Source organism: Schistocerca americana, chromosome X, assembly GCF_021461395.2.
Source record: "Schistocerca americana isolate TAMUIC-IGC-003095 chromosome X, iqSchAmer2.1, whole genome shotgun sequence".
NCBI classification, from domain to species: domain Eukaryota; kingdom Metazoa; phylum Arthropoda; class Insecta; order Orthoptera; family Acrididae; genus Schistocerca; species Schistocerca americana.
The window spans coordinates 681,008,195-681,032,241 of record NC_060130.1 but is presented as its reverse complement, the minus strand read 5'-3'; the positions used below and the strand labels follow the sequence as shown (position 1 = coordinate 681,032,241).

At 42.4% G+C, this 24,047-nt stretch overlaps 1 long non-coding RNA gene across 1 annotated transcript in view; it reads right to left on the bottom strand.

Annotated features, from left to right (window-relative positions):
* Positions 1-24,047, bottom strand: part of LOC124554777 — a 963,296-nt gene that overhangs the window by 147,983 nt on the left and 791,266 nt on the right. The window contains exon 6 of the long non-coding RNA XR_006968446.1: positions 22,163-22,216. This is a non-coding gene — a long non-coding RNA (uncharacterized LOC124554777). The remainder of the gene's footprint in view (positions 1-22,162; positions 22,217-24,047) is intronic.

Below are 24,047 nucleotides of genomic sequence, written 5' to 3'. Positions count from 1 at the left end.
TTAGTTTCATCCCTGATGACGCTACTATGAGTGAAAATTCGGTCGCCTTCATTTTTTTCAGTGATACTCATTTACCGAGTGGGGTGACGTAGTGATTAGCACACTGAACTCGAATTTGAGAGGATGTTTCAAATCCACGTAAGGCCATCTTGACTTAGGTCTTCAGTGATTTTCCTAAGTCGCTGCAGGGAAATGTCAGGACAGTTCCCTTGAAAGGGTACGGTCTATTTCCATCCCTATCCTTGAACATTTCAGAATTTGTGCCCCGTCTCCAATGATCTCGTTGTTGACGGGACGTTATTCCGGTAATATCCCTTCCTTCCTTTTCTCACGTTTATTTCATACTACTAGCGATCCCGGCAATGATTCGCAATTGCTCCCCCCTCTCACTGTCCTTCTCCTTCTCCCTCTTTACACTCTGTCCGTCTCCTCTTTCGTCCCTTTAGGTCCATCCCCCCCCCCCCCTGCCCCCCTCTCTGATCATTTCCTCTCATCCCCTCTTGCTGACCTTGAACCTTGTTTATCGTTGTAGAAAACGAAACCTCTGATTGGGCATTGAAATCGTTTAAAATAAATTGGTAAGTCGGTTAGGATAATTGGTATACAGCTTATATGAGAGACCTATCTTATTACTGGATCTGCGAGTTAGTATCTTGACTGACTGTATTTTTCAGTTTTAATCTGCATACAGGTAGGATTATAAAGTTTCGGACTACACAGATTCCATAACAGCATTCTAAGCGCAAGCCGATAATCCTTATATACAACTTTCCTGTTTCTGTAAAACCAACTAACAAGGAAAAAAACAAAACAGCACGTAATTCCGTATGCAACTTTCGTTCAAAATTATATATGTTGGAAGAAAGAATATATATATGAGAGAAACAGTTTCCTGAATGATTTAAATGCTACAGAATCACACATTTATAGCAACAGCACTGCACGCATTTTCTTTCTCGCACTCGGATTTATGTGACACCTGTATATTATTGTTTAAAAAATGTATAGCCAACTTCCGTAAGAATATATATTATATAGTTAAAATATATATTGCCTATGTCCATCCGAACGTTTATTAGGCCATCATGTAAAAATATGAAGTTAATTGGTCACGAATTTTTCCAGACTTTCGGTAACAATGATAAACGTTGACTTGTCTTTATACTATAGATTTTAAATATAGATTTATACACCACATATGTTAAAAATATATAATTTATAATTTATACACTAGTTAATTACAATTATAAGGTCTTCAATGGTACGTCATACACAAAATAACTACTAAATGTCCTGTTTTACATCCTATACTGGCAATAGCAGACTGGTGGGAACCGCGAATTGGTACCAATCGCAATAGTACATTTTACCATGGTTTAGTAAGCTAGGGTTAGCATGTCCGGTTAGCCGTGCGGTCTAACGCATTGCTTTTCGGGCAGGAAGGCGTACCGGTCCCCGGCACGAATCTGCCCGTCGGGTTAGTGACGAGATCCGGTGTGCCGGCCAGTCTGTAGATGGGTTTTAAGGCGGTTTCCAATCTGCCTCGGCGAATACGGGCTGGTTCCCCCTATTCCGCTTCAGTTACATTATGTCGGCGATTGCTGCGCAAACACTTTCTCCACGTACTCGTACACCATAATTACTCTACCACGTAAACATTGGGGTTACACTCATCTGATGTGAGACGTTTCCGGGGGGGTCCACTGGGGGCCGAACCGCACAATCATCCTGGGTTCGGTGTGGGGTGGCGGTGGAGTAAGTGGACTGCTGTAGTCTGTTGTGGGGTTGTGAACCACTGAGGGCTACGGAGGGGCGAAGCCCCTCTGTCGTTTCTAGGTCCCCAGTTCCATACAGTACAATACAAACTAGGGTTAATGACATCCCAAAGATGGACTTTTATGACAACTTCACATGGTTCTATGAACGTTCTGTGCATTGAACACCAAATAGGGGGTTGGGGGCAGACCACGTACAACACCAGAGGCCTTAAAACCGCCAACTTAATTTTTCTCTATTTTTTGTTAATCCAGTCCCGAAAACTTTTTTCGGCTTACGGGGTATGTAACCCTCATTCTATCACTCCATCTTCGTCTGTATGATTACTCTGTGATTCACAATTAAGTGAGTAGCAGAGGGTTCATCGAACCACCTTCAAGCTATTTCTCTACCATACCGCTCTCGAAAGGCGCGCGGCAAAAACGAGCACTTAAATATTTATGTGCGAGCTCTGATTTCTCTTATTTGGTCATGATGATCATTTCTCCCTACTTAAGTGGGCGAGAACAGAATATTTTCGCAATCAGAGAAGAAAGATGGTGATTGAAATTTCACGAGAAGATCGTGCTGCAACGAAAAACGCCTTTGTTTTAATGATTGTCACCCTAATTGACATACCATGTCCGTGGCTCCCTATCCCCTATTGCGCGATAATACAAAACGAGCTGCCCTTCTTTGAACCTTTTCAATGTCCTCCGTCAGTGCCATCCGATGCGGATCCAACACAGCTCATCAGTACTCCAGAAGAGGACGGACAAGCGTGGTATACGCAGTTTCTCTAGTAGCCCTGTTGCATTTTCTAGGTGTTCCGGCAGTAAATCGCAGTCTTCGGTTTGCTTTCCCAACAATGTTACCTATGCGATCATTCCAATTTAAGTTATTCGTAATTGCAATCCCTAAGTACTTAGCTAAATTTAAAGCCTTTGTATTTGTAAAATTAATCGTGTAAGCTAAATTTAGCGGTTTTCTTTTAGTACTCATGTGGATGACTTCACACTTTTCATTATTTAGAGTCAATTGCCACTTATGGCACCGTAGAGATATCTTGACCAAATCATTTTGCATTTGGTTTTGGCCATGTGATGACTATACAAGACGATAAAAGACAGCATCATCTACAAACGTCTCGGAAAGAACCATCTATGTAGTCTATTTAATTGCCAGGGTAGGTGTCTCAAGTGAGATGACCGTACACATTGTACAAAGATTTTTAAACCGTGCCATAATTGTAGGAGGGCTTTTCCTAGAGAAGGGTCAGTTTAAGTTGTTATTTGACTCTGCGCCACAGTGGAGAGGCGCACCTTATTAGAAGGGGGCTGACGCGCAGCTCGAGCGCGATCGGCCCTAGTGTAGTGCGTGTGTGGAAGGGTCGGCTCTGGGCGCTGGGTAGCAGTGCATAATTGCGGCAGCCGGCGCGCCTGAAGACACCGCCGCTGCCGCCCCCAACTTGGTCGCCGCTTTGATGTTTCCATAAACTCGAGATATAAGGCGGTGCTCGGCGGGCGCGTCTGCACCACTTCAGACGGATTACTACACCTAACAACGTCACGATAAAGCGCTTTTGAAGTTCGCCGGAGTGGCGGAGATATCCTTTCTGCTAGAGAAACGCTTTTCATTTATAATCGGGATGTTACTGCAACACCCGAGGGCGTAAACACATTTCTACCGCTCACAAAAATGGATTACGGAGTGCAGTAGGCACAATAAACGTCCTGATATCGCAGCTTTAAGCACTGCGCGTTCAGTTTTAACGTGCACTCCGCGGGTAGTTCGGCCCGAATTACCTGGTGTTACGTCACCGCAGGATCACGTCGACGCAACTCTTAATGGGATACCGTGGGCTTTGGACACCGGACCACCGAGTAGCACCATCTTTTCTGCTCCACCGTCGCTACTACAGAATACTGCACGGCACGAACCTCTGCTACCGTGCCTTGGCTCCCTGTTATGAAGATTATATCACGTGTTCCGTATTTTATACGATTCTGAGTCTAAAATTTCTCTTCGTTAAGTACATGCCTCCGACGCAATGCCGATTGGGGTTTGTGGTGCATGCGAAAACCGGATCGCAACCAAAAGCAAATAAGGCCACATAAGTCAATTTCCCCTCTCGCTCCTCGTCACACTTCACCTTCCTAGGGATAGGAAAAACTGACCAGTTAAAACTGATACCGGTATTTTAGTCCGGAATAACCGGTATTTTTCGGTATTTGCGTGCTCTAGGTTATAATAGATGTTTTTATTTTTTACTAATAACCAAGTAAAAAACGAAATATCAGTTATCCATAGCAGCAGTATTGATTTTGTTGTTTTTAAGTAAACCATTTTTAAGGAACGAGTAATTTTTATTTGTAAAATCTGCGTTGCTTTGAAACATTGCGTTATTATAGACAATTGGAAAAACGATCAGTCCTATTTTAATAACAATGCTAACAGAAACGAGCAACAAACACTTGGCGTAAAAATTGGTACAGCATTGCTGAGACAATAATGTACCAGCTACCATGTGGTGTGGCCTATTAGATGGTATGCGTGTGCATGCAGTTTTCCACGACTTGCCTTAAATGGTCTATATACTAGTTTCTCACTGTCGTCGTCGGATATTAGTTGTATTACAGAATGGCACCATTCCTAGTCTGGAAGTTTTTACAAATTGCGGTATCAGTGTCATACAATGCCCCATTTGCTTTAAAAGATTAAAAATCGGAAGGGACACAACAAACTTGTGACATAATGTAAGGAGAAAATTTAAAATTTAGCAGTTCATTCATAGTTTCCAATAAAAGTAGAAAGCAGCTGATCTGCTTCCTGTGGGTGCGTAACATGATACGGAAATATTAATACGTAAAATACAGCCCTTCAACCTCAGTTTTCACTATTTTAGCATTGACATTATCCAAATAGCGGTATGATCCCCGATTACAATACGATTTTTGAGCAGAGTTTTAAAAAATTTGTCAATAGAAGAATACTGCTCACTGTCTGTACGTAGGTTGGAACTTAACTAGTGGCAACACTGCTGTGGAGACACTATGCAATGCACTCTACTACTGTCACTGATAGCACACGTTGTTGACATACCTACCTTACCTTAGAGCAACTGGCGTGGGCACAATCGAGGGAAACAGAGTCACTTGTGAGCGAGTGGTCTAACGTAACGGTGTCACTATGTTTTCTAAACAGGGACAACGGAGTTGGATCAAGATTGAATGTGCCAGACGTCGTACAGCACGACAGTGTCATCAAGGTCTTCAAGAAGCGTGCGGGGAATCGGCATTGCCTTATAGAACAGCGGCACGTTGGGTAAAAGCCTTCAACGAAGGTCGGCAGACTGTGGCAGACATGCATCGGGTAGGTCGTCCTAGCGTCTCTGAAGAAGAAGTGCATGCTGTTGCCGCGTTAGTGGACAGTGATCGACGCTGTAAGATTCGTGAGCTCGCCCACGAAACCGGATTAGCGCATACGACTGTGCTTCGCATCCTGAAGGAACGCCTGGGCATGCGAAAAATTGCATCACGGTGGGTTCCGCATGACTTGACGGAAATGCAGAAATGGTAGCGTTACGACGCTGTTCCCATCATTTTGCACGACAATGCGCGGACGCATACAGCCCAAGCTGTGGCTGCTCTGTTCGGTCGATGGGACTGCGAAGTACTGTGCCATCCATCATACTTCCCGGACTTAAGTCCTTGTGACTTTGATTTGATTCCGAAGGCGAAGGTACCACTTCGTGGCATTCGCTTCAGAACTGTTCCAGAGATTCGACAGGCAGTAGACAGCTCCATTCACACCACCAAAAGAACAGCCTCTGATAAAGATATACTAAGCCTTCCACATCGTTGGCAACGGGTTCTACACAAGGCTCGTGACTACTTTGAAGGGCAGTAACACGTGCAAACATGTAACTCTTTTGTATCGTTTGTGAATAAATAGTTGCCACTACTTAAGTTCCAACCCTCGTAGTAGTCAACCACTTATCACTTTACGAGAGAAGCAAGAAACGATGGCCGGACTAAATTTTCTTTTGTTAGCCTATTTAATTTAATATTTTGATTCTGTGTATCTTGAAGTCAAAATTATTCAAACTTTGTTCGATTTCTACGTTTAATAAGGAAATAACAGGGGTAAAAACCGAAAATAGGTTATTTCAGAAATCGATTATTTTGAGTGATTTCAATAGTCCGGTTAACCTGGCCCTGAAAAAAAAAAACCGGAAACAGGTTGTTTCAGCGATAACCACCATCCCTACATCCTCTTCTTTGTAACATGTAAAAAAGTATTCTTGGATGACGATAGATGTTAGATCTCCTCCGCCAGTAAATAACAAAGCTTCAGAAGTATTTAACTGTAAGTCGTCAATCAGACCATTACCGGCGGGACAGGGTACAAATATCTACACAGCCCTGTTCCTCATTCCTCCGGAGAACGTCTAAATTCGTACATTGGATCGGAACTTTTCTCGCTACCGCAAGAAACACGATTAAGATCATAGAATGCTCTTCAAAGTTAGTCGAAACTGAAGTAAATGTGGTCCTGAAATATACTGCTACATAAAATTGCACTATTAGTGTTTCTTTCCTTAATTTATTGTACTGAAAAGTAGCTATTTAAGCAAATTTATTTCATATTTTAGTAGCAATGATAAAACTTTCTTGCTTGTTCCATACGTTTTACTCAGTTCATCACTAACTACTCATCCTTTCCGACTGTAAATACTACACGCTAACAAGGTCTACAATGTTCTAAAGAGCTACTCAGAAATAAAACTTTCAGTTTAGTGCTGAAAACATCAATTAGTAACTTTCTCATACCGAGGAGCACACGCTGGAATGTCAGCTCCCTACGTAGTCCATTAAGACAGCCTTCTGGAAGTTCTCAGTGCTGGACTAGGACTTCACCAGTTCCAAAATCCAAATCGAACAACTTCGCCACAGCCAGCAGGAAGGCCACGAAAATCATGACTCTTTCTTATCATCGTTGTTTACCACTCCACCAAGCCACCAATTCCAGGAGATACTTTAGGTGACAATAAACTAACAAAGATCGTTAGCAAAATTCGCCTAACGTAACAGTACATATTGTGTTGGTGAAGAGTATCTGACCTAAAAGCAAATTTCCACACATGCAAGTCCTCGATATCGTAAGCGGGCCTGGACCACTCAGGAGGCAAACACCGACGCATTAAAACTAATTCGACCTCTCATGTGAGCGACCTCGTTACCTTTGCTCTGCTCACAAAGTGGATAGCAGCCAAAATTTCTCGACATGATACAGGGTGAAGCAGCGAAAACAGACCACCAAAATATATAAATAAGGAGTAAATATATCGAAGAGCAGTTTCCACCCAGTTATAACGGACAGCATGGCGAATTTTCTGACGTATGCAAATAATGTTTAACGTCATTGTATCCGGTTTCTGTCGTTCCATAGTTGCTTCAAAATTCATGGAAGTGTATTCCATCTTCGCATATAGATGAAAGGCAGTTTGTTTTCTACTACACGCGTTTCGCTTCTTTTATTTGTGAAGCAGCTTCCTTGACCTGTGATATATTGTATGTTTGTTTCGTGTATATAATAGTAGTGACAAATATGTTACTACATTAGGTCTTGTGTTGATTTTAAGGTCGGAAATAACTTTTGCAGCACATGTTTCTTGAGGTTATATCACCATTTTTGTGTTACTTACGATTCTTAAGTCGTAAGCAACACCAAATGATTAATTTAACCTCACGAAACTTGTGATGTAAAAGTTGTTTCTAACCTAAAAAAAACAAGAGAAAACTCAATGTAGTAACATACTTGTAACTACTACATAACGCATTTATTATACACATAAAACAATAGTGTATTACAGGCCACCGGAGATGCTTCGCAAATGAAAGAAGCGAAACACGTATGTAATTTAGAAGCAAAGACGGAATACCCCTCCATGAATGTTTAACGTTTGTGGGTGACGAATTACGGCACCGACTAAAATAATGGACTTGCATACTGTTATTCAGTATCATGGAAAGATACTACAAAAAGGACGTATGTGCGGAACTTGGTCAAACAGTAAACAAGACAACAGGGCTGCAAACCACTGTCCCTCCGTCAGGAGCAGAAGTCCCACGAATGTCTGCGCTACTGTAACAAATGTAAGTAAAAACGTAGCTCATGTGGGGTTCGTGTGTTTACTTGTGCGCTTGAAGCTTATCAGTCTGTGCTCTGCTGTTGTGTTGATCAGACCATCTACTCAAAGTAGCTGGACTTTCACTACGTAGGTAACAGTCGGAAAAATGGATATGTTTTTCCATTTATGGCGACTGGCTCCAAACAGTCACACTACCGGTGTGGTTGTGTACTTAACGGTATCCTGTTAGTGCCGAGCTCTCACAATCTTTATTTGTAAATATAATAAAAAGTACCAAGAAACAGGAAGCGTGAGTAGCAAAATACGCCAAATAAAATTTTAACTTATGAGAGAAATGCAACTAACATTTTAGCAATCCCGCCCGGTTGGCCGCGCAGTCTAACGCACGGCTTTACGGGCGGGAAGGAGCGCCTGGTCCCCGGCACGAATCCGCCCGGCGGATTTGTGTCGAGGTCCGGTGAACCGGCCAGTCTGTTGATGGTTTTTAGGCGGTTTTCCATCTGCCTCGGCGAATGGGGCTGGTTCCCCTTATTCCGCTTCAGTTACACTATGTCGGCGATTGCTGCGCAAACAAGTTCTCCACGTACGCGTATACCACCATTACTCTACCACGCAAACATAGGGGTTACACTCGTCTGGTGTGAGACGTTCCCTGGGGGGTCCAACGGGGGCCGAACCGCACAATAACACTGGGTTCGGTGTGGGGCGGCGGAGGGGTGAAGTGAACTGCGGTAGTCGTCGTGGGGTTGTGGACCACTGCGGCCCCGGCGGGGACGGAGCCTCTCCATCGTTTCTAGGTCCCTAGTTAACATACAATACAATACAACATTTTAGCAGCGTTACTACACAATCTACTTGTCGCTATGAGACAGCTTGCGTACCCCAGTGGGGTCAGCCGAAGGTGTATTCTGTGAATACTTGTTTCTAATGCATTTTGCTCCTTCAACAGCTTCACGGCAATGACTTTCAAAAGCAGTTACAGTTTGAAACGCGCCCTACTTGTGATTTCGTGTTTGCACACGGCGTCTCAACGGTGGAAGTTCATAAATTGATGTAAACTGCTTTTTTGATATATTCCTCAATAACGTTCGCAATACAGTGTATAATTAATTTGACTGATTTTTACGTTTATTATCACTAATACCGACACGATGAGCAGTCTCAGATCTCACATGGGATATTAGTCACAGGCATACACATAAAACAACTTACGAATCAGTATGACAGTGACTGAATGTTTACCGTGCATCTTCACGATCAAGTTATGACAGAAACATACCGCAACATTGGTCGTAGAGTACACAGCCACTTAACATACTAGATTTACTGTTATATCACAGGAATATGCAAAAGTCCGTCTTGTTGACACAAGCACGCGACCGAAATGAAAATTACTCATAGACTGACTCAAAGAGACTAATAAAATATTACAAGAATTTACCACAAGAAGTTAACACAGTGAGTGACACGGAGATGTTAGTGCTGTGAGATCCATACGCAGACTGAACGTTTTTGGGATGGGGTAGGGGCACTGGTGTAATGATGTAAATTGCATATCTGTTTAGAAAACTGTACAGAGAAAATTTACTACAGCAAATGATCTATATGGTCCAATGTTGATTTGGTTTAATTAAAAGATATTTGACTGGAAAGTTATAAAAGTTCTCAGTACTGTTTGATTAATACACTGCATGGGTACGCGGTGAATTACCTATTTACTAGTAAAGTTGCCACGTTCGAAATTTTGTTAATTTATGCAAATTTGTAATTACAGACTTAACTGAATAATGAGGAGTGTTATCCAGTTCAGAAAAATTAGGAAAACGAAAACATACAGACAAAGCCCGGAAATATACAATTACAGCGACTCTACTGACGAAAGTAAATTTGTGTGTGACGGATCTTCCATTAGTAATATCTTTGAAGTTAATTAGTATTTGGAAAGCTGAAACGGGTTACAAGAACGAATCAAATAAGTACTTGGTAGTCAGCGGTATCATTACTGTCAGATCTAAAGATTAGCTCATGCTGCTTTGCCCATTACATGCGGCAGTAATAATTTTAATTATCAGTTACTCTTCATTAACATGGTAACCAACAAAACTAAATTTACCATTATGATCTGTGGATTGAAAACTACCACTCGAACAGTAAATCACTGAAAAATGTCGTATGTGCGGTATTTTGGCAATTTTATGTATGTGTGGAAGTTGTCTTATAGCCTTTATCAGTGCTCAGCGTCACATTTTCAGCACTTCACATGCCGGTTATAATAATAAGCACACGAGTCGGACATGAGTTACAGGTTTCCTTGTATTTTGTTCAGTAGGGCAGACATTTGTAGGACGACCTCCCTTGATGATGGACAGTGGTTTGCGGGGATATCATCTTATTACTATTTGATCAAGTTCCATACATGTTATGTCGTCGCAGTACTCTTCCAAAAATATTTCCATTGCCATGGAAGTTTATAGCTTCCTATAAAAAAAAGGAGAATTTTACTAATTCGTCACCTATAAACGTAAAAATTACTTCCCTGCTTTACAAAACTCGCAACATTGTCTTCTATAACTCAGCGAAGACTGCACTCCGCTATATTTACTCGTCCTAGACATACATGATTTTCCAGGATGTTCGATATTCAGGGATATGACAGGAACGATCATTCTGTGAGTTAGTGAGCATTGCGCTGTCATTTAAATATATGACCGCAAAAGTCATCCTTCAGCAATTGTGAAACGAACCGTGTCGTCCAGGACTGAATGCCACAAAGGGCGCAGATTCACCACGATATGGGGAATTGACAGACGTCTATTGTCTATTGAGGCCTAAGCGCTGTAGTATGCGAGTGAGACAGACGAGAACCTACGTCATAGGGAAACCAAGTAAAAGCCATTTGTGGGCATGGAGACGTAGCAGTGTTAAATATGGCGGACCTAAGATCGGCCATAAAGGAAAATATTTATGAAAACTATTTAATTCTGTAGTAATGCAAGGAATCAAGCCACAGTAATTTTAATCTGCCATCCTCCATAAATTTTCATGGTGGTCCCAATAAAACTTGAATATTGATCATATCTATAATAGTTTAGGATTTCCTGTTAAAGTGAAATTAACAAGTTTTGTAACAAAGACCTGAATGCTAAAATCGGAACGCTTTGGTCGATCTTAACGATAGACATTTCATATAGAAGCGCATCATTAAAATGACAAATGGCGTTAATCTCAACTCTGTAACTTTATTTGTTTAAAATATATAGTAAATTCAAATTATCAGTATTGACAGTCAAGCATCAGATCATCATTTCCTCCACACAAAACATATTGAATGATGGCAGCATGGCACCTTATTGTATCATTAGGTAATGGAAAATTTGTTGTAAAGTTTAGTGCATAATAGTCACTTTTGTTCTTTATTTATTTATCAGAAAGCACATTGGTGCAAGGCTACTGGCCGTGGCATTTAAAGCTAAGAAGGAAATTGTATTGGTTTTTAGTAAAAGAATTTAACGTTTATTATGTAATGGATATTATTGTTACTTTATTTAGAACGTGAAAGTGGTCAAGCTTTGGTTATTTAAATATGTTAAAATGTAAAATAATGTAGAATAAGCTGTAGCCAATAAGATGAACGGCTTCAGGAAAGGGAAGTGCTCTAAGGCAGTTGAGCGAGGATATTCGGCGCGCGGGAAACGCGGTCGGGTCGGGCAGAGGGCAGTGCTTGTGCAGACGCGAAGGCGAACAGTTCGGCTAGAGACACCACAGGGACAGTTCTGATTGAGACGCGAAATCGGACAGCAAGGCTTTAGGAAACTAGGAAGTGAAACGATTTAGAAAATTTCGCTTTGTGTGGTATCGCGGGACTTAGTCTCTGAGCGGTGAGCAGCCTCGGCGCCTAGTGTGAACTCTTAACTTTTCACGTAGGTAACTTGTGTTCGGGATGCGATTGTGAATGATCGTACTGTGTCAAATGGATATGCGCTCGAGTGTAACAGTAACTCTAAATACTACCACTTTCACTATTAGTTTGCTTTCCGAATAAACATTATTCTAACCAAATCGCTACTGTGTGGCCTGAATCATTTATGGGTCGTTAATTTAATTCCCGATATTATTATTACTGTTATTATATGTTATATTAACTTTGTATTTCGCAAACTTGCCATCAACCAGACAATTAAACCAGAGGACCACAGAGCCAAGACATTTCGACTAAAAGAAATCGCATGTGTGCCCATCTTTGGGATGTTAGCTCGCAATTCGAAGAAAAAAGTCAAGTAAACATGGGCTCTAAAAAGCATACCTTAAAAGTAACAAGGAATTCTTCATCTTCGATACTAGGAAACAAATCCCTGTGAGCTCCTTGCTTTCCATATTATGGAAGGAGGTAGCCTAGTATGGACCAAAATAAGAAAAAAATTGTTCAGTAAACACGAGCTCTAAAATGCATACCATAAGAGGTATGTGAACGTATTCAGTACATGTGTTACACAGTAGCGAAGATGAACAAGTGATCATACACTAAAGAGCCAAGGAAACTGTTACACCTGCCTAATATCGTGTAGAGTCCCCGCGAGCACGCAGAAGTGTCGAGCAACACGACATGGCATGGACTCGAATAATGTCTGAAGTAGTGCTGAAGGGAACTGATACCATGAATCCTGCATGGCTGTCCATAAATCTGGAAGAGTGCGAAGGAGTGGAGACCCCTTATGAACAGCACGTTGCAAGGCATCCCAGCTATGCTCAATAATGTTCATGTCTTGCGAATTTGGTGGCCAGCGGAACTGTTTAAACTCAGAAGAGTGTTCCTGAAGCCGCTCTGTAGTAATTCTGGACGTGTGGGATGTCGCATTGTCATGCTGGAATTGCCCAAGTCCGTGCGAATGCACAATGGACATGAATGGTTGCAAGTGACCTGACATGATGATTATGTACGTGACACCTGTGAGAGGCCGGCCGCGATGGTCTCGCGGTTCTAGGCGCTCAGTCCGGAACCGCGCGACTGCTACGGTCGCAGGTTCGAATCCTGCCTCGGGCAAGGATGTGTGTGATGTCCTTAGGTTGGTTAGGTTTAAGTAGTTCTAAGTTCTAGGGGACTGATGACCACAAATGTTAAGTCCCATAGTGCTCAGAGCCATTTGAACCATTTTTTGAACCTGTGAGAGTCGTATCTATACGGATCAGGGGTCCTAATCACTCCAACTGCACACGCCCCACACCGCTACAGAGCCTCCACCAGTTTGAACAGTCCCCTGCTGGGAGTCAGGGTCCATGGATTCATGAGGTTGTCTCCATACACGTACACATCCATCCGCTAGATACAATTTGAAACGAGACTCGTCCGACCAGGCAACATGTTTCCAGTCAACAACAGTAGAAAAACGGGCCCAGGCGAGGCGTAAAGCTATGTGTAGTGAGTTATTAAGGGAACACGAGTGGGACTTCGGCTCCGAAAGCCCATATCGATGACGTTTCGTTGAATGGTTCGACACTGAAACTTGTTGATGGCCCAGCATTGTATCTGGAGCAATTTGCGGAAGGGTTGCACTTCTGTCACGTTGAACAATTCTCTTCAGTCGTCGTTGGTCCCGTTCTTGCAGATATTCACGGTACACTCGTGAAATGGTCGTACTTCAACGCTACCTCGGAGATGAGAGTCCCATCGCTCGTGCACCGACTATAACACGACGTTCAAACTCATTTAAATCTTCATAATCTGCCATTGCAGCAGCAGTAACCGGTCTAGTAAATGCGCCAGACACCTGTTGTATTATATAGGCGTTGTCGACCGCAGCGCCGTATTCTGCCTGTTTACATATCTCTGTATTTGAATATACATGCCTATACCAGATTCTTTGGCGCTTCAGTGTATCTCTTAAGGCATGCATTTAGAGCCCATTCGTCGATGACTAACAATCGCAGAGTAATTTTATTATTACTGTTCATCGATGAAGCTGCTCACGACTCGTATTACAGTTCCACGTTAAGGTATCAACACTTGGTCAATCGGCTAATCGCGAAATGCACACAGTTATATTTCATCCTAATGATTTGAGAGCACTGTGGCCGTTTTCGTGAATATCGCCGAATGAAAAAACTACAACCAGCCCACTGTTTGATATATTTTTTGTTTCGCCTTAATTATTTTCCGTAATGAGCCCATTGTCAGACGACAGCGAGATTTCTTATTCATGATTTTCTTTATACAGAGTATTTACATTTCACTTACTTGAGGAAATATTTTTCTTAATACATGTCAATATATGGGGCCGCATAAGTTATGCTGAGCACGTTGAACATGAGCTTGACTAAAGACAAGATCTGGGCCTCTAGAATTTACATATCACGTTACGTCAGTTAGTGATTTGATTGGTAGTACCAAAGAACAAGATGGTACAATAATGATGTATATTGATTTAAATATTCACTATCTTAGCCTAGATGGTAATGGACGTTATACTGCGTCGTTATACTGAGCGATGTGAGCTGCAAAAGTTTATTTTTTCTAGATACATACTTTATTGTGTGTGTCATTTATAAGATTTAAATTATTAATTAATGATGTCATTTTATTATTTATGGAGAAACTAATTTGGTAATTCTTAACACGGAATAAGTTTGCAGTTTGATATGACACATCACCAATCAGTGATATGTAGACACAGAGCTGTGATATGTTGGTGTGTGTGTGCGTTGGGAGTGGGGGGGGGGGGGGGGGGGGGGGGGGTGGCGGGAGTCACCTGTGTTTAAGTGCTGTTTATTGTAGTTATTTTTTTAATGTTTTTGTTTTTAATCCTGTTGGGAAGTTTTCTGATCGTTGCAAATGTATAAATATTATTGTGAGCATTCAGTTTAATTGCGTTAAGTTCTCATCGTTTTTCTTTGGCATCTAATGGAATATTTTCCAATCTACTGCTACTGATTGTGACATTAGTTGTAGTGGGTTTTCTGTACATATGAAATTTATGTTTGCCTTTGTGTATAGTAACGTTTAAATTACGGAAATTTAAGGCATTATCAGTATGTTCCACAATGAATTTTATATTATTGTCCAGTTTGTTAAGTTCTTTTGCAAAATAACGTATCCCCTTCTGTTTTATCAAAAAAGATAATCGTAGCCGCCACATATCGTATACAAATTTTAATTTATTTGGTTATTAGTGCAATGACCTCGAAAAACTAATGTTTTTAAATGATTTATGTTGATTTTGGCCGTCAGAATGGCTATACAACTGCCCACTGATAATCACTCTTCTTGAATATAAACTGTAATTTCTAATGAAACGGTTGTGCGATAGCACCAAATTTAGTACTTCGGCAAATTCATGTGTGTGTGCCAGGCACAGATTTTTATATTTAAGGAGATTATTTTTAATTAATGAGATTATTTTGTTTATTGACGTATTTTTGAAAAATTTAACTTTATCGAAAGACTCAGATTATAATTGTATTATATATAATTATTCCTCCCAAGTGTCCGATCAAACGAGGTGTGGCGGTTGTTACAACACTACAAACTGTTTCACGTCCCGGATTAAGGTACCCCACCAGCTAGCCTGATTCGGCTTTCCCGAAGTTCCACTAAACCACCGGCACACACACACACACACACACACACACACACACACACACATATATATATATATATATATACTGCTTAATTTTATAACCTTATGAAGTAAGCTGGAGAGATAAATGGATGAACAAATAAGGCATTTTAGATAGGCTACACTATATCTCGTGTAGCTCCAAACTAAACCACATTATACTTCTAGGCTCAATTCGCTTTGTCGGCCTATAAATGTTGCAGATTCTGCAAGGATGGTACCCCTTTGCCCCCCCCCCCCCCCCCCCCGCATGCACGCACGCACACACACACACACACACACACACACACACACACACACACACACACACACACGCGCGCGCACACACGAACGTCGATTCACAAGCTTTTGCCAGTTTTTATGAAAAAAGTAAATGAAATCTAGCATTGTTACTAATATTATAAGTATATCAAACCTGATCACGTAGTTAAAGGATGCTGGAATGTTTGAGTTAGGAATACTTTGCAGGCGAACAGAGCAGTGCAGAATGCGTTGTGGGCACACAGGCCGGGTCAGGCAGAGGCGGCCATGCAGGGACTAACGCGCTCATGCGGGTCCGGCTCCCTCCTCACACATCAAACGCGAGCCGACAGCTCGCAAAACAAGCGCAGGTGCTCCGCAACTTGCCGCTTCGCACGTCAGCCTGCTACGGCAAGTTCGCTGCTACAGTCGGGCTAGATTTATAGCGTCATCTGGACGCCAACACTCACAGAAAGAGCTTCAGGTATGGCTTTGAGACTCTAGATACAGCCAGCAACGGTCCAGTTTAAAAGCTGGATACAACGAGAATCATACAGCCAACGAATTTCACGTCAAACGTTTATTCAGACCTTTACCTACGTTTCGACGGATATAAACCTGTCTTCCTCAGAAGCAGTAATAACACCTAGATATACAGGGTGTTACAAAAAGGTACGGCCAAACTTTCAGGAAACGTTCGTCACACACAAAGAAAGAAAATATGTTATGTAGACATGTGTCTGGAAACGCTTACTTTCCACGTTAGAGCTCATTTTATTACTTCTCTTCAAATCACATTAATCATGGAATGGAAACACACAGCAACAGAACGTACCAGCGTGACTTCAAACACTTTGTTACAGGAAATGTTCAAAATGTCCTCCATTAGCGAGGATACGTGCATCCACCCTCCGTCGCATGGAATCCCCGATGTGCTGATGCAGCCCTGGAGAATGGCGTATTGTATCACAGCCGTCCACAATACAAACATGAAGAGTCTCTACATTTGGTTCCGGGGTTGCGTAGACAAAGAGCTTTCAAACGGCCCCATAAATTAAAGTCAAGAGCGTTGAGGTCAGGAGAGCGTGGAGGCCATGGAATTGGTCCGCCTCTACCAATCCATCGGTCACCGAATCTGTTATGGAGAAGTGTACGAACACTTCGACTGACATGTGCAGGAGCTCCATCGTGCATGAACCACATGTTGTGTCGTACTTGTAAAGGCACATGTTCTAGCGGCACAGGTAGAGTATCCCGATGAAGTAATGATAACGTGCTCCATTGAGCGTAGGAGGAAGAACATGGGGCCCAATCAAGACATCACCAACAATGCCTGCCCAAACGTTCACAGAAAATCTGTGTTGATGACATGATTGCACAATTGCGTGCGGATTCTCGTCAGTCCACACATGCTGATTGTGAAAATTTACAATTTGATCACGTTGAAATGAAGCCTCATCCGTAAAGAGAACATTTGCAATGAAATGAGGATTGACACATTGTTGGATGAACCATTCGCAGAAGTGTACCCGTGGAGGCCAATCAGCTGCTGATAGTGCCTGCACACGCTGTACATGGTACGGAAACAACTGGTTCTCCCGTAGCATTCTTCATATAGTGACGTGGTCAACGTTACCTTGTACAGCAGCAACTTCTCTGACGCTGACATTAAGGTTATCGTCAACTGCACGAAGAATTGCCTCGTCCATTGCAGGTGTCCTCGTCGTTCTAGGTCTTCCCCAGTCGCGAGTCATAGGCTGGAATGTTCCGTGCTCCCTAAGACGCCGATCAATTGCTTCGAACGTCTTCCTGTCGGGACACCGTTCTGGAAATCTGTCTCGATACAAACGTACCGCGCCACGGCTATTGCCCCGTGCTAATCCATACATCAAATGGGCATCTGCCAACTCCGCATTTGTAAACATTGCACTGACTGCAAAACCACGTTCGTGATGAACACTAACCTGTTGATGCCACGTACTGATGTGCTTGATGCTAGTACTGTAGAGCAATGAGTCGCATGTCAACACAAGCACCGAAGTCAACATTGCCTTCCTTCAATTGGGTCAACTGGCGGTGAATCGAGGATCTACAGTACATACTGACGAAACTAAAATCAGCTCTAACATGGAAATTAAGCGTTTCCGGACACATGTCCACATAACATCTTTTCTTTATTTGTGTGTGAGGAATGTTTCCTGGAAGTTTGGCCGTACCTTTTTGTAACACCCTGAATGACATATTACAACCAGTACATGAAAGTCATATGTGAAGCAAAAGAAACATCAAAAATTACATACAGTGGAAATATAAAATAAACTTACGTGTTACATATTATGTGAAAAGAGAAACGAAGCTATAAGGGTTAGTCAACAGTAAAATGATTCATAAAGATTCAATGGAAGAGCCGTAAGACCTAGTCAAGAGTAAAATGAACCTTGTAAAATCTGAGGCAGACGTGCACCATAGACACGAAGAGACAATTAGCAGGGCAGAAGGGACAAGTCGGCACGAAACTTACGCCCAGGCGACTCTCACATGAGATTGTGTGCTGCCTTATTCAAGATTTTAAAGTTTGAAAGCTGACTAATAGCTAATAATGTAAGTTACATCCTTACACTTATCGCAAACGACGGTGTTGTCGATAAACCGCCATTCCAAGGAAAACCTCTTTAACAAATGGTCCAAACTTAGGTTATAGTTCAGTGTTCCATTGGTATGAAGATCATTAGTAACCAAATACGAAATGAATTTAGCAGCCATGGGACAGGTTACTGAACACAGTCTTCATAGAAAAACCATATCGATATTCATCAGAAATGATCCGAAAATATCTGTTCAGGATCATCCAGTGTGTATTTGATCGACGTTCCTCCTGTTTGCTAGACCTTGTTCTCAATCACATAGCCATCCATCCAGATCGCTCAGCCCTTGCAAAGGTTCCATCCTGGTGGAGGAATGGGAACGGGTAGAATATTAATATATCGTGCACGTCAGATGAAATAAAGTTTTGGGAGCTTCTCTCAACACAATGAAGGGGCAGTAAAGCGACGCGATTAAAATTTTTTGGATGCAACAATGCGCGATAATAAGAAATAGAATGATCACGGAATTTCAGTTGTTTAACTAAACTCGTTATAGACTAGAATTGAACGTTAGACCACCAGAAAACCAGCGTTGACCAGTTAATCAAATATACTGGAATACTTAGCAGTTAAAAGTTTATTCCTTGTGTTCACAGGATCCGGATGGCTACAAATCACGACACCCATATGTGTCTTGACTAACACAAGGGTCTTCACACAGTTCCACTTGATTGATTAATAAATAAAGGTTTATCCGTTTTGGATATCGGATAAGATATGCAAGAGAATTTATTTTGTCGAAGAACCCTGTGTTCACCTTGCTGGAGGAGAGATCCCATCAGTTGCCTGAAGTGATTTAGTGGGACTTCGGAAAACCCGAATCAGGCTGATCGGGGGGTATCTCAGTCCAGCATGTGAATTAGTTTCCATTGTCGTAACTGCCGACACAACTCGTTCGATAGGATATTTTGTCAGGAATAGTTATAAATAATATAATTCGCATCTTTCGATACAGTTAACTTATATACCAATATAGGCCTACAGATAATCAAAATAATGTCATTAATTTGAAATAGTCTACTTAAATGTAAAAAAAAAAAAAAAAACCCTCAGCTTGCCAGAAATATATGAATCTGGAGAAAGGTAAACGAACACAACACTCAACGGTTATGTATTAGACCTGTTCAGACTGACCAACTGCTACCTACAAGGCAGTATGAGGAGCGATTTACACTGATGAGACAAAACATTATGACCACATGCTTAATAGCTTGTTTGTCCGTCTATGGAACAAAACACATCACTAATTCTGCGTATCAGGAATCCGACAATTTTGTAGTAGGTTTGTGGAGATATGTGGTGTAAGATGTCTACGCGCAGGTCATGTAATTCGCGTAAATAACGGGCCGCTGATTTGCGAACCCGATGCCAACCGAGATGGGTTCCATAGGATATACATCAGGCGAATTTGGTCAGCGAGACTTCAACGTGAGTTCAGTATAATGCTCCTCGAACAACTGCAGCACCGTTATGGCTCCGGAACACCGACAATTATACTCGTAGTGCTGAACGATGACTTCGCCGTCGGGCAAGACATCGACGACGAAGGGATGCAGGTGGTTGGTAGCTGTCAGTGTGTCTTCGATTTCTACCACAGGTCCCATGCAACTGCAGGAGAATGTCTCTCATAATATAATAATGCTCTCACCAGCACGTGTCCGTGACACGCTGCAAGTTTCGAGCCGCCGTTCACCTCGATGACGGCGTTTGTGGAACTGACCATCGACCTAGTGTAGCAAAAATGTGATCCCCCAGAAAAACCGACACGTTTCGATTGATCGAAGGTCGAATCCCGATGGTCCCATGCCCAGTGCAATCGTAATTGACGATGTCATTGGGTCACCATGTAATCAAGTATGGATGGTCGGCTGGATGGTCCACTTTCAATAATGTACGGTGAACGGTGTGCTCCGAAAGACTTATGCGTGCACCAGCATTGTGCTCTTTCGGCAGAGATGATAAAAATCTGCTGATTCCAGACGCCATATTTGTTTACGAATGTGACAGTACGCATGTGATGTGTGGGGAATAGAACTCAAATCGTTCCGTACCGAAGACAACGACGCTAACCATTCGGTTAGGGAGGCGGTAAAGTAGAGACTACGGGCAGAGTCAAAGCTGAAAGAGCCGGTCGTGAGCCGTGCCTAGATAGCTCACTAAGTGAGGGTATAGCTCGCCAAAGTCAGATTTCGGGATCTGAGTCCCGATCTGGTGAAATAGTTTTAGTCTTCGAGGAAGTTGCAAAACAGTGCACAATTAGCTGGAGATCAAACGTCAGGAAACAATTTTGCCAGGTGGTTTGGTTTGGTGCTGACGTTAAGTATAAGGAAATTTATTTCAATGTGCGTTTGTGCTCGAATGAACATTAAGTTTAAGCTCTCAACGACAACACCAGTCATTCGAGACGGAGCGACTGCTCGGGCGGAAGAGGCTAGGGAAGGCTCTCCGTTCCTGTTTCTCATTTTTTAAATTATGAACTCGTATTAACAAGCAGCAGAAGAAAATGTTACTACAGCGAGACGTTGATTTATTGTACTCTCAGTTTATAATGGATATTAAGTTTGCTCATACTGAGTCATAGCGACAGAATAATGGTCTAGCGGGCACAGCGTATTTAGAACTCATGAATTCCCGATACTGGCGTTACTAGCGGCTCAATAGACAGAAGACAGCCTAACTGAGAAAAAGATGGTCTACTCCTAGGAAGAAGACCGATTTTTGTACGCGTATTCGTTAGCGGGTTACTTGCTTCTGGAATATGTGGACGAGAGCGTCTGAGTAATCTAGCTCGCTGTTGTGGTGCTGTAAGCCGACGGCTAACTAGGCAGCTCGTAGTTGGCAGATGACATTAATACCGTGCTCGGTGCAGACCCCGCAGCTGGACTGGACGTACGAGTAAATAGCGGCCTTGAGCACACGCACAGAGGCCGGGCTGCTCATGTTCTCTGCCGACCGGCTGCGGAAGCTCGTCGGCTCCCATCTTTCCAGCGAGCCCTTTGTGTTGTCTGAGTGGGCACGATCACCGTAATCCATCCTTTAGGCACGTCTGTAATTCCTCGCCCATTCCCTGAGGTAGCTTAAAACTGGACGCTATGAGATTAGAAATGCAGGTCGTTTTAGTCTGACGTGAAATGCAGAGGGCGGATCGCTCCGCCACTGTAACGCAAACTGAACGCACATAGCTGCCGAGAAGACAAAAGAAACGGAACGGTTTATCCCTGATGGCACGAGAAGGCCGCACTAAAGAAAAACTACAACCAGTCACCCTAACCAGATAGACCTAAGCACGAAACTAGTTTTACTGAAAAGGATCAGATGTTTGGCTGGTTGTAGTTTGTCCGTCGGTCATAAAAAATGAAAACTGTCTGCGTTCCAAGGATTTTGGTTCAAATGGTTCAAATGGCTCTGAGCACTATGCGACTTAACTTCTGAGGTCATCAGTCGCCTAGAACTTAGAACTAATTAAACCTAACTAACCTAAGGACATCACACACATCCATGCCCGAGGCAGGATTCGAACCTGCGATCGTAGCGGTCGCTCGGTTCCAGACTGTAGCGCCGAGAACCGCACGGCCACCCAGGCCGGCTTCCAAGGATTTCTCTGCAACAGTTCGCAAGTATGAAGCGCGAGATTCATTGGCGTATCACTGACTACTCGTTTCTTAACACAGTTGCATCACAGCTAAATAGTCCATAGAAGCTGGAATGCATATAAACACTGAGCTAAGCCGCAGACGAGAACGGATGTATTTACTTACCGCTGCGATAAAGCCCGTCTGCACGTGATGTCTCCGTTGGATTCAATGGAACAGCTGTAAATGAAGACGATCAAAACGTTAGAAACCATCATCTAGCTTTGATACATACCAATGATAGTGTTAAAGAATTTCAAATTGGAAAACGATACACACATTTCTGTTAATAAGATAGAAACACTTCGTGAAATACAGTTTTAATCCTGTAGTCGGCTTTACCAATTACTTATTTTTAGAGTCTACGTTTCCATTGTGCACTGTTGCAGTCTTCATTCCGACGACTGATTTGCTACACATCTCCATATTGGTCAATAGGTTTGTTTATAAACAACTCATCTGCTACCAGTCACGATTTTCTTTATTTAAGTTTTCGCACTACGCGTTTCGGGAAATGATTCCCATTTTCAAGTGCGTTTTCTGTGTTTGTTATGTCAGTCCTATGTGATGATGTCGCTGTGTGAGATTCTGCTTCATTTCGTTGACTGAGGAACTGTTTTGTTGATGTAAAATGTTTTCGATGTTTGAAAGTGTACAACAAGTTGTGTGTGGTGTTTAGTGTGTGTGAGACTCTGCACAAATGGACCATAAGGAAACTTAAAGTCAACGAAATGAAGCAGAATCTCACATATCGACAACATCACATAGGAATGACATAACAAACACAAAAAACGTACTTGAAAATGGGAATCATTTCACGAGACGCGTCGTGCGAAAAATAAAATAAGAAAATCGTGACTGGTAGCAGATGAGTTATCTTTTATGTTTATAAAAACAAACCTATTGTTTTCAAAGTCGAATGCTTTCAGAACCATTTATAATGGATCAAATCAGACTCCATACTAGTCTCACCTGAGTAACTCTCTCTGTCACTGCATAACCAGTGCAGCGCGCATTAGTCTGAACCTGGTTATGTATTCAAGTTTTGGTCTACCTCTGCAATTTTTAACTCCCACGGTTCCCTCCATTACAAGACTGACGATTCTTTCATGTCTCAGAATATGTCCTATCAACCGATCCCTTATTTTGGTCCCTTTGTGCCATAAATTGCTTTAATACAAGAAAACACCTTGACCAGCAATGATTGTGTAAATATTTTTTAGGTGTGAATAGCTGGACTCTCTACTGTCAAGTTGCCATCACAGTAGTATGGCCGTGGAGTTACTGGCCATCTGAAGGATGTACACCTTGACAACGTCGCACGGAACCCTTCAGTACACGTCAGTGTAAAATATGGCAAACTACCATCACCGTCTCGTATTGCTAATGGACATTCTCTGTATTGTTGTTTTATCGTACACCTTATACGCAACTACACTATCTGGCAAAAGTTCGAGTATCCAGACACCCCAATGCAATGCGATTTGCCCACTAGATGACACAGGAGCAGGGCCCACCAGTATAAAAGGAGGAGGGAGTATTGTCTTGCAGGTAAAGAAGCAATAACAGCAGAATGCGTCCGTCAGGAGAGCTCAGTCACTTCAAACGTGGGTGTCACCCGACTAACAAATCCATTGCGGACATTTAAACCCTTCTAAAGCTGCCCAACTGACTTTTGGTGCATCTACATCTACATCTACATGGTTACTCTGCAATTCACACTTAAGTGCCTGGCAGAGGGTACATCGAACCATTTTGATACTACTTCTCTGCCATTCCACTCCCGAATGGCGTGTGGGAAAAAGAAACACCTAAATCTTTCCGTTCGAGCTCTGATTTCTCTTATTTTGTTATGATGATCATTTGTCCCTACGTAGGTGGGTGTCAACAAAATATTGTCGCATTCGGAAGAGAAAGTTGGTGACTGAAATTTCGTAAATAGATCTCGCCGCAAAGAAAACCGCCTTGGCTTCAGTGACTGCCACCCCAACTCGCGCATTATATCAGTGAC